The 11,230-nt window shown below is 39.4% G+C and overlaps 1 protein-coding gene across 2 annotated transcripts in view; it reads right to left on the reverse strand.

Moving 5' to 3' along the window:
- The window catches only part of LOC142344443 (uncharacterized), a 233,979-nt gene that overhangs the window by 84,062 nt on the left and 138,687 nt on the right, over window positions 1–11,230 (reverse strand). The gene's annotated exons all lie outside the window — the stretch shown is intronic.

The following is an 11,230-nucleotide window of genomic DNA, read 5'->3' on the forward strand; positions in this document are numbered from 1 at the left end:
TTGTGAGGGTTTTGCAAATTTTTGTTTTGTCATAAAAACAATAATATTTTGCCCTTTTTCTCTTTTCTGAAGTTAAAATTATGACTTGAACTAATATTTTAGCGTAAGTATCCGCCCCCTATATTCGTCGAATGTATTCATTATCGGCTGCAAATTGCTGACTTTAATAGATTCGATGGTCGAGAGTTTTCTACTTACTCTGCGACAGGCATCCAGGTTGACCCACCTATGAATCCTTCTTTTGATATTCTGATATCCTAGTTGTAACATGCCAGCTTGTCAACCCATTAAAGATGGATCCGCATCCGTTACAATTTGAATTGTATTACAAGTGGGATTCGGCTTTTTATCGAAAGATGATTTCAGGTTGAGGAAGCATGATCTAGATTTTTGCGTTATAAACACCACTAGCAAATAACATAAGTTCTCAAATTTGCTTGCAAAGTTTTGTGTAAACTTTTTTCTGTATTTTAGAACAATCGTTGCTCAATCATGAGACACAGTCTGCTCTTTTTTATGCTCTCTTGGTGTTGTTTTCAATTGAAATTTTATCCCATATATTATGTTTTCTAAGGTATGGTTCACTATTATCAAAAACCATTCATCTGGATATTGATCTTGGATAAGGATCGGATCCCGTAATGTGGCCATCAACGTGGGCATGTGAAATTGTCAACGTAATGCATGCTTGTTATTGTCCAAAATCTGGCTATAAACACATCAGACTCAATGACTTGCGTGACTCTTTTGCCAACCTGCTGGATGAGTTCTGCGACGATGTTGAAGTAGAGCCATGTCTTCGGACTTTGCAATATGAAAACTTTCAAATAGAAAGACCACAACTGCTGACAGTTCTCGACTAGATATTAAAGCTATTGGATTCTTTGATTCACGTTTCAGCACACCGTTACTTTATGTGAAAGAGTTTATTCCTTATGCTAGAAGCTGCCCACGAAGCATACAGGGTTCTAACAATTTTCAGGAGGCCGTCAAGAACCTGAAAGACGAGCAAAAGATAATTGAATTAGAGAAGGCCACCTTCTATGCAATAATCACGTTTACTGAGGGAGCTTCTATCAGAATCAAAAACCATATAGATGTTGGCATCCAGGATGAGTGATAAGAAATAAGATTCCTTTGCGGAAGTGATCACGAAAGTAAGGACAAAAAAAATTTGTGCTTTTGTGTAGCTGAATACTTTGTCTCTGTGCCGCACGCTCCATGCGCCCGCGCCATGCAGTAGAAGCGTCAAAAGGAACCATCAAGAATGAATTTTTTCTTGTCCCAGTGGCGCGGGGAGATAGTATTGCAGCGAGGGAGATAACAATACAACATCAATCATTTGATTACGCAAACATTGGCTTCAGGGAGTATACTCTCAGTGCTGGAACCGAGTCATCCCTACAGAACCGACAACAGAAAAACCAATGGACTGACAGTTGTAACGCGGAAGAAATATAAGCAGCTTTTGTGTGATGTTAGAGTAGTGAAATTGGTTGCCCCTGCTCGCCTTGAGAGTAGATCAATCGTCGACCCGGGCACAGAAACTGCAGAGGCTAAAAATCTAAATTAAACAAAGTATAAAAATTTTTGAAATAGGCTTTTTATTCAGCGTGTTGATTTGAGATGCAGGGAGCTGCGAGTTCCTCACCAGAGTTTTTTTTCAGAGAACTCTGCGAAACGCTCTGCGATATGAGAGACGTACCCAAAGCCGGCAGCGTCCTTGAAGAGAGAATACCTTTGGCAATCCAAGTTTCAAATGCCTGTGTGATGAAATATGTGAATGACGAAACAAGATCTGGCCAGATTTTCTAATTGCAGTTTTTTAAATTTCTGAATTGGTGCGGAAGAAACTAATTTCTGAAGTTAGAAATAATTCTGATGTCTAAAACAAAAATTTTGAAATTTAAGTTATTCGTTAGGTTAAAACCGTTTCACTAAATGTGAGGGATAAAATGAATATGTAATTAGATATGTCTGAAACAACAATTTAAACAATACTAGGAACTATCTTTAAAATTAAATCAAAAACTTAAAAAATATAAAATATTTAAAATAGTCAGCCTATTGATATCCTTGTGGTGCATCTCCCCTTTGGCCGAAGCCGTAGGTATATAGTCTACTGACCTTTAGAGGAATGAATTCCAAGCCAGAGTAAACCTGAGCCTCGGTGCAAAGACCATCTGGGGTCCAACTCATTGAGGTGTTGTGTCCCAGAGCCTCAAGTCTCTCTGTATCTCAACCATCTTTCGGGACAAGCAGAGCGAGTGTTGTCTGGACCAAACATGTAGTGTAGTCACTCTTTATCTTTTAGCTCTGCGATCACAGTTGCAACACTACTCTCTGATGTTATTTCTGTGACTATCACTACATCTGTCTTGTCTGGACCTTACACAGTACCTCTTACTAGAAGACTTTCATTTCAGATACTAATTGTGCGCAGGGATCACACACAGTTTTCTCTTCCACTACTAATCGACTTTCAGTGGATACAGTGAAGCATTCATCTCAAGCTCCCTCACATCTCAACCTTACTAGCCCTGCGTTCGTTACCTACTAACAGGGGTTTCTGGTCGATTAGAGTTCGCAAGAGACTTTAATTGGAGTCTAGCCAATTCACTACTAAACGATCAAAAACGTCATCTACTAGTCTCGATTTCACTTTCGTTACTTTGTTGACTTTCGAATCAGTTAACTTTGACCATCTTTCGCTAATTGGAGACATTTCCAACAGTTCAAGTCGGCGAGAACTTTTCGTTCACAGGGTCCCGCCAACAACCACTTTTTTCCCTTCTTTCAAGGGCGCTATTCGATGCTCTGCCTCAACACCTCGCATCTCAGGCTCTTGCCTGCGCTGATGTGAATCGGACTGGCAAGGAATTCTATTTAGAACAAATTGTTTTAAGTCCGTAGGTGGCTTGTTCAGGGCTCAACCCTCAGACTGTCAGCTTAGCTAACTTCCACTAACTGAGCTAGTGGTTGTTACCCAGGGGGCCCCACGTGGAGGTTACTGACCAAGGTTAGACCCTACGGATCAGGCCCTTCCTCAGAAAGCTTTCCTCGTAGCATTGTGCAACCAATTCCCCCCATCCTTGTGGTAACATGCCGGCTTCTGTACCCATTAAACATGGATCCGCATCCGTTAAATTTTCCATCATATTACTTCGGGGATTTCAGTTTTTTATCGAAAGATGATTTCAGGGTCGTGAAGCATGATCTAAATTTTTGCGTTATAAACAGCACTAGCACGTCACATAGTTTCTCAAATTTGCTTGCAAATTTTCGTTCAAGGTTGCTTTTGTATTGTAGAACAATTGCTGCTCAATCATGAGATCCAGTCTGCTTTTTTTCTCTTGGTGTTGTTTTCAAGTGAAATTTTGTCCCAATTATTATGTTTTCTAAGGTCTGGTTCACTATTATCAAGAACCATTCATCTGAATATTGACCTTAGATGTAGATGGGATCTCGTAAAGTGGCCATCGACGTGGGCATGTGAAACTTTCAACGTAGCGCATGCTCGTTATTGTCCAAAATCTGGCTAGAAACATATCAGACGCAATGACGTGACATTTTTGAGTAGCTGCATATTCTGCCTTCGTGGCGCACGCTCCAAGTTCTCGCGCCATGCGGTAGAAGCGTCAAAAGAACCACTGTAGAAGAAATTATTTTTCTCCGAGTAGCGCTGGGATACAATATTGCCGTGCTAACGTCAACCATTTGATTAGGCAAACATTGGCTTCAGGGCGTATACTCTCAGTGCCGGAAACAAGTCACCTCTACAGAACAGACAACAGGCAACCCGATGGGTTGACAGTTGTACCACGGACGAGAAGTAAGCAATTTTTATCAGATGTTAGAGTGGTGGTCTTGCTTGCCCCTGCTTGCCTTGAGGATAGATCATTCATCAACGCTGACACAGCAAATGCAAAGACGAAAAATCTAAATTAAACAAAATTTAGAGAACTTCCTGTGATAGTCTTTTAATTAAGCTTATAGATATGAGGTGCAGAGAGTTGCCGGTTCCTCAAACGAATTGTTTCACAGAAATTTCTTCAAAATGCTCTGCAATATGATTGAAGTACCCAAAGCCGGCGCTGTTCTTAAACAGAGAATCTTCTTGGCGAGAATAACTTAAACCTTGTCTAGAAGTCTCGATCTGTAGATCAGATGCAAATTCGATAGATTTCAACATGAATTGATTAAATTTGCTCGAACGACTCCAAACTCGGACAGTCTGCTGAAGGAAGTTGAGAAAATAATTGACAAAAACTTTAACCTTCATAGTTAACCATCCCTGTTACATTGACAAATGCCGGAAGGCTTTCTCTTTTCCGGTTAAAGACGGTGCACTTAGCTTTCTTCTACTTGAAAACAGGGCAAGCGAATTATTAAGATGCCGTTGGATTTATGAACAATTACAGTATCATAAAGCTTTAATTGCAGATTTTCCTCAGGAAAAAATTTTTTTAATAAAATCAGAAAAAAACAGGACAGGCTTAAGCAATAAGATTCCTATGCGGACGTGATCACAAAAAAAGGACAAAAAAATTTTGTGCTTTTGCGTAGCTGCATATTCTGCCTCTGTGGCGCACGCTCCATGCGCCCGCGCTATGCAGTAGAAGCGTCAAAAGGAACCACTGTAGAAGAAGTTTTTCTTGTTCCAGTAGCGCAGGGATATAGTATTGCAGCGAGGGAGATAATAATACAACATCAACCATTTGATTAGGCAAACATTGGTTTCAGGGAGTATACTCTCAGTGACGGAACCGAGTCATCCCTACAGAACCGACAACAGAAAACCCAATGGGCTGACAGTTGTACCACGGAAAAAGTATAAGCAGCTTTTGTGGGATGTTAGAGAGAGTAGTGAATTGATTGCCCCTGCTCGCCTGGAGAGTAGATCATTTGTCGACCCTGGCTTAGCAATTGCAGAGGCTGAAGTCTAAATTCAGTAAAGTATAAAAATTATTGAAATAGGCTTTTTATTCAGCGTGTGAATTTGAGATGCATGGAGATGCGGGTTGGACAGGCTTAAGCAATAAGATTCCTATGCGGACGTGATCACAAAAGGAAGGACAAAAAAATTTTGTGCTTTTGCGTAGCTGCATATTCTGCCTATGTGGCGCACGCTCCATGCGCCCGCGCTATGCAGTAGAAGCGTCAAAAGGAACCACTGTAGAAGAAGTTTTTCTTGTTCCAGTAGCGCAGGGAGATAGTATTGCAGCAAGGGAGACAATAATACAACATCAACCATCTGATTAGGCAAACATTGGTTTCAGGGCGTATACTCTCAGTGACGGAACCGAGTCATCCCTGACAGTTGTACTACGGAAAAAGTATAAGCAGCTTTTGTGGGATGTTAGAGAGAGTAGTTGAATTGGTTGCCCCTGCTCGCCTGGAGAGTAGATCATTTGTCGACCCGGGCTTAGCAATTGCAGAGGCTGAAGTCTAAATTCAGTAAAGTATAAAAATTATTGAAATAGGCTTTTTATTCAGCGTGTGAATTTGAGATGCATGGAGATGCGGGTTCGTCGACAGAGTATTTTCTCAGAGATCTCTGCGAAACGCTCTGCGATATGAGGAACGTACCCAAAGCCGGCAGCTTGCTTAAACAGAAACTATCCTTGGCAACCCAGGTTTCAAATGCCTGTGTGATGAAATAAGTGAATGACGAAACAAAATCTGGCCAGGTTTTCTAATTGCAGTTTTTTTAAATTTCCGAACTGGTGTAGAAGAAACTAATTTCTGAAGTTAAAAAAATTCTGATGTCTAAAACAACAATTTTGAAATTTAAGTTCATTATTAGGTTTATACTGTTTCACTATATGTTGAGAGATAAAACGAACATGTATTTACATTTGTCTGAAACAACAATTAAAACAATTCTAGGAACTATCTTAAAGTTAAATCAAAAACTTAAAAAATATACAATAATTACAAAATTCAGCCTATTTACAACTTGATTTTCACCTCTGTTATCAATTTGTTTAAACACGCCTCTATTCAGGATTTTTCAGTTTTGGCCTTGCATTTGTATTTTTAGGTTGTTTTCCGAAATGCCTGAACTCTAAGTATCGCTCTTCTGAGATTTTGCAAATTTTTGTTTTGTTATGCAAACGAATTTTTTTGCCCTTTTTTTCCCTTTCCAAATAATTCTGATTTTATGATGTGAACGATTATTTTAGCGTAAGTTTCCGACCTCTATATTCATCGCCTGTGCTTAGTACGGGCTGTAACTTGCTGAAATTTATAGTTTCAATAGTCAAGAGTCTTTTACTGTGCGACTGCCATCCATGTTTTTCCATTCAATGTCATTCTTGGAGCCACCATATTCAGCAAAATGTTGACCAAACTACGAATCATCCTGTTGATGTTTTGATATCCTAGTGGTAACATGCCGGCATGTCTACCCATTAAAGATGGATCCGCATCCGTTACATTTACAATTATATTACACCGGGCATTTCTGCTTTTTATCGAAAGATGATTTCAAGGTGGGGAAGCATGATACAAATTTTTGCGTTATAAACACCACTAGCAAGTAATATAGTTTCTCAAATTTGCTTGCAAAGTTTTATGTAAGGTTGTTTCTGTATTGTAGAACAATTGTTGCTCAATTATGGGATCCAGTCTGATTTTTTTCTTTTGGTGTTGTTTTCAAGTGAATTTTATCCCAAATGATTTGATTCCTAAGGTCTAGTTATTTAGTATCAAAAACAATTCATCTGGATACTGATCTTAGATGTAGATGAGATCCCATAAAATTGCCATCAACAATGGCATGTTAAAATTTGAGGTCTGCAATAGTGTTGAAGTAGGGCCCTGATTTCAGACTTTGCAAGGTTAAACCGTAATTTGATGTAAAAGAATTTAATCCATATGATGAAAATTGCCCAAGAAGCATACAAGGTTCTCGCAATTGTCAAGAGGCCATCAAGAAGCTGAAGTACGAGCAAAGGATGATCGGAGTCGAGAAAACCACCTTCTGTCCATTAATCTCATTTACTGGAGGAGATGGTTCTATCAGCATCAAAAGCCATACAGAGGTTGGAATCTAGGATCAGAGATGAGGAAAAAGATTTTTTTCGGTCGGGATCAAGAAAATTTGGAAAAAAAGTGTTTTTGCGCTTTTGCTTAGCTGCATATTCCACCCTCGTGGCGCACGCTCTATGTGCTCGCGCCAAGCGGTAAAAGCGTCAAAAAGAACCACTGCAGAAGAAATTGTTTTTCTCCCAGTTGTGCAGGGATACAAAATTGCCGTGCTAACGTCAACCATTTGATTAGGCAAACATTGCCTTCAGGGCGTATACTCTCGGTGCCGGAAACAAGTCGCCTCTACAGAACAGACAAGAGGCAACCAGATGGGTTGACAGTTGTACCACGGACGAAAGGTAAGAAATTTTTGTCGGATGTTAGAGTAGTGGTCTTGATTGCCCCTGCTTGCCTTGAGGATAGATCATTCATCAACGCTGACACATCAAATGCAAAGACGAAAAATCTGAATTAAACAAATTATAGAGAACTTCCTGAGATAGTCTTTTAATTAAGCTTATAGATATGAGGTGCAGAGAGCTGCCGGTTCCTCAACCGAATTGTTTCACAGAGATTTCTTCAAAATGCTCTCATATGAACGAAGTACCCAAAGCGGGCGTTGTTCTTAAACAGAGAATCTTCTTGGCGAGAATAACTTAAACCTTGTCTATAAGTCTCGATCTGTAGATCAGAAGCAAATTCGATGGATTTCAAGATGAATTGATTTTTATTGCTCGAACGACTCCACACTCGGAGAGTCTGCTGAAGGAAGCTGAGAAAATAATTGACAAAAACGTGAACCTTCAATGTTAATCGTCCCTCTTACATTGACAAATGCCGGAAGGTTTTCTCTTTTCCGGTTAAAGACGGTGCACTTAGCTTTCTTCTACTTGAAGACAGGGCAAGCGATATTTAAAAGATGCCGTTGAATTTTAAACAATTACAGAATCATAAATCTTTAGATGCAGAGTTTCTTCAGGAAAAATTTTTCAGAAAATCAGAAAAAAACAGGACAGGCTCAAGCAAAATTGCTGCGGATCAAAAATTTCATCAATAAAAAACTCAATTTTGAGATCTGTCTAGAGAAAAAGGAGCATTGTGCTGACTAAGTGCACTTCCATTGAAAATTCATCAGTTTGATATAATCCAGGGAATTTCAGAGATGGAATTTCCCTTACAAAATGAAGGAATCCCGTAAAACTTCCATCAACCTTATAGAAGCTCTCACAATATTTTAAACCTTTAATTAATAGATCTCGGTAATTGTTAAAAATACAAAGTTAGAAATTGAGAATTAGGTAGATTAAAGAAGAAGAAAAGTTGGTTTCAAGATAAAAGTTCAATAGAGTGGTTAGCTTTGATGGTAGGTTGGGTGTGAATGAATGAACCTAATGCTCTATTTGGTCAGAGCCCAATATCGATTCTTTCATCATTGGACATAAAACAAGTCAACAAAGAAATGTCGGTTTCGTTTATTTTACTCGAAGCCCAGGCTTTGTTCAAACAAATGCCTTTTTTTGCTTTCTCTACACCTCCTAAACATATGTCAGGCATGAATCAGGTAATAAATTGAGTTTTGAACTAATTCTCTGACCTTGAAACGAAAAATCTTGTTCGTACCTTTTTATATACCTTTGACACTCTTCCTGCCCGGTCCTTATAAGAAAATTGTGTAACACTCTCACTCCAAAATCAGACAAAGTATTCGTTTACAGTTCTTGTTATTTGAAAGTCTTTTTATACGAAAACTTTTATTTTTATATGTAAAAATTTCAATTGTCAGTTTTTCTTGCTCATAACCTTTTCTGCCTCGTCAAGCCCAGATATATTGTACGCTTCTCGTGCCGCTTGATTTGTCAGAATTTGTTATGCTCGAATGATGGTCGTGAAAAACTCTTTGTCTCCACCAGCACCAAGGTGCTTCAACAGGCAGACTCAGTTTTTGTTAGTGTTTCTTGATTTAGTTTGTTTACGCAGAACTCTTCACCAAAAAAATCGTATAACGTAGCAGGCCGATTCATAATGTTTTTGTTTTGAATCTAGAACAAATAGTTCTCCGTGGAATGGTTTTGGCCTTCTCGTTTTGAAGAAAATTTTTTGTTCGTCAATGACGGTTTTTTCCGACATTCGTTGGCCAAGTAATGGTTGTAGTTTTCTAGCTGCTGATGCTCTGACCTCAATTGGTCATTTGCTTTCTCCATTCTCTCCATGGCTTCGTTCTTTTCAGCAGCATTGATGTTTAGATCGGCCAACTTTTGTTTAAAAAAATCGTTCGGCCGTTCCTGTTCAGAATTTCTGCCATTAAAATATCTCGTAGCGCTTCACACTCGGCGTCTCATTCGCCCAATGCTTGCTTTGTTGCCTTTTTGACCTTGGCACAAAATTTTTGTCGAGGCTCGACGATGTCTTTTTGGAAGTAAAGAATTTGCAACTTCAACTTCTTCAATTGCCAGCACTGGTTTTGCCATTCCACTTCAATCTGCAAAAATCGGGACAGAATATTGGCAGGTGCCAGAAGTACTAGCGCAAAGACTTTCTGAGTACGCATAAGACAAGATTCCACTCGTTACACTTCTGGGGAAATCTCGGATTTATCTTTCCACAATTCTGTCAAATAGTACGCAAATTCGTCTATTCTTGGGACCTCGTTGCCTGCTATATTGAATAAAAACCCTGTTTGACTCTAAATTTTTTCGATATTTTCTTGAATTCAAGATTTTTCCTTTTTTGGTTCTAGAACTGGAGACCTTTGAATTTTTTTTTGTTCTTTAACTCGAGACAAGTTTTTTGGTCTGGAACTCGAGACGTTACCAATTGTAACAACTCAACTGTTGTATTAGCTAACTCCCTATACTGCTACGGAATAAGAGCTTAGAGGACTCCAGAACCGCGGCCAGGCATGCTACCGTTGCACCAATGCTCAGCTCAATTAGCACTACTTTATTAGCGTTATATATTGCAAGCTGGGTTTTTACAACATGCGCATGTAGAGAAATTTTCAATGAAGCGCATGATCTCCATTGTCCAAATTGTGGCTGTGAGTACATCGGACCCAATGATATCCGTGACTTTTGCCAACCTGCTGAATGAGGTCTGCAATAGTGTCGAAGTAGGGCCCTGTTTTCAGTCTTTGCAAGGCTTATCCTTCGCAAACAGAAGCACCGCTACTGCTGACGATTCTGGACTAGATATCAAAGCAAATTCCTTCTTGGAATCACGTTTCAGCAGACCGTTCTTTGATGTGAAAGTGTTTAATCAGTATGCTAAGAGTTGCCCAAGAAGCGTACCGGATTCCTACAAATGTCACCAGGCCATCAAGAATCTGAAATACGGGCAAAGGATAATCGAGAAAGCCACCTTCTGTCCGTTAACCTCATTTACTGGAGGAGCTGGTCCATCAGCATCAAAAGCTATACAGAGGTTGGCTTCTAGGATCAGGGATAAGAAAAAAGATTCTTATTCAGACGTGATCACGTACATAAGGACAATGATAAGTTTCGCGCGTTTTCGTTGCTCCATACTCTGCCGCCGGTGCTAGGACAATAGATCGAAAAACAACAGATCGAAAGCAAAAATTGGGACAATAGATCGAAAATAAATTACTCAAGTAGAGTATTGGCCAATCAGATTTGAGCGCTCATTTATTGTACAGTATATAACATGTTCTGTTGTGATATTTTGTTCGGTTGTGATAGATTCATATCAAGTCCCACGGGCCGCTAAGGCATGGCCATGGCTCACGATGCATGATCGAAATGTGGTAATTATATTGCAGCTCACAAATAATGCTTAATTTCAACCAATAAGAACAGATTAATTTTCGATCTATTTTCCCAAATTTTCTGTTTTCGATCTGTTATCCGGTCACCTCTGCCGCCGTTGCGCACGCTCCATGCGCCGGCGCCATGCAGAAGTGTCAATAGGAACCATTAAAGAGGAAGGGAGGATGTCCCAAATGTTTCTATTTTTTTAAATCCTGATTCAAAATCACTGTACACTTGTATTTTGATTGCTATTTATCATATCTATCTTGATTATAGTTCTGATGCTTTAATTTCTCCATCTTTCGCTTTTGACGCTTTAGTTTTTTACTACTGTCAGGTTTTATGATATACATAGGAGTTGACTGGCTGCCGCCGAGTTGACCGACTACCCTTTTAGGGGAGGGGCTTTCTTTTAATTGACCTTTTTGTTTAAA

The sequence above is a fragment of the Convolutriloba macropyga genome, chromosome 8 (genome assembly GCF_964194025.1).
Source record: "Convolutriloba macropyga chromosome 8, txConMacr16.3, whole genome shotgun sequence".
NCBI classification, from domain to species: Eukaryota; Metazoa; Xenacoelomorpha; order Acoela; family Convolutidae; genus Convolutriloba; species Convolutriloba macropyga.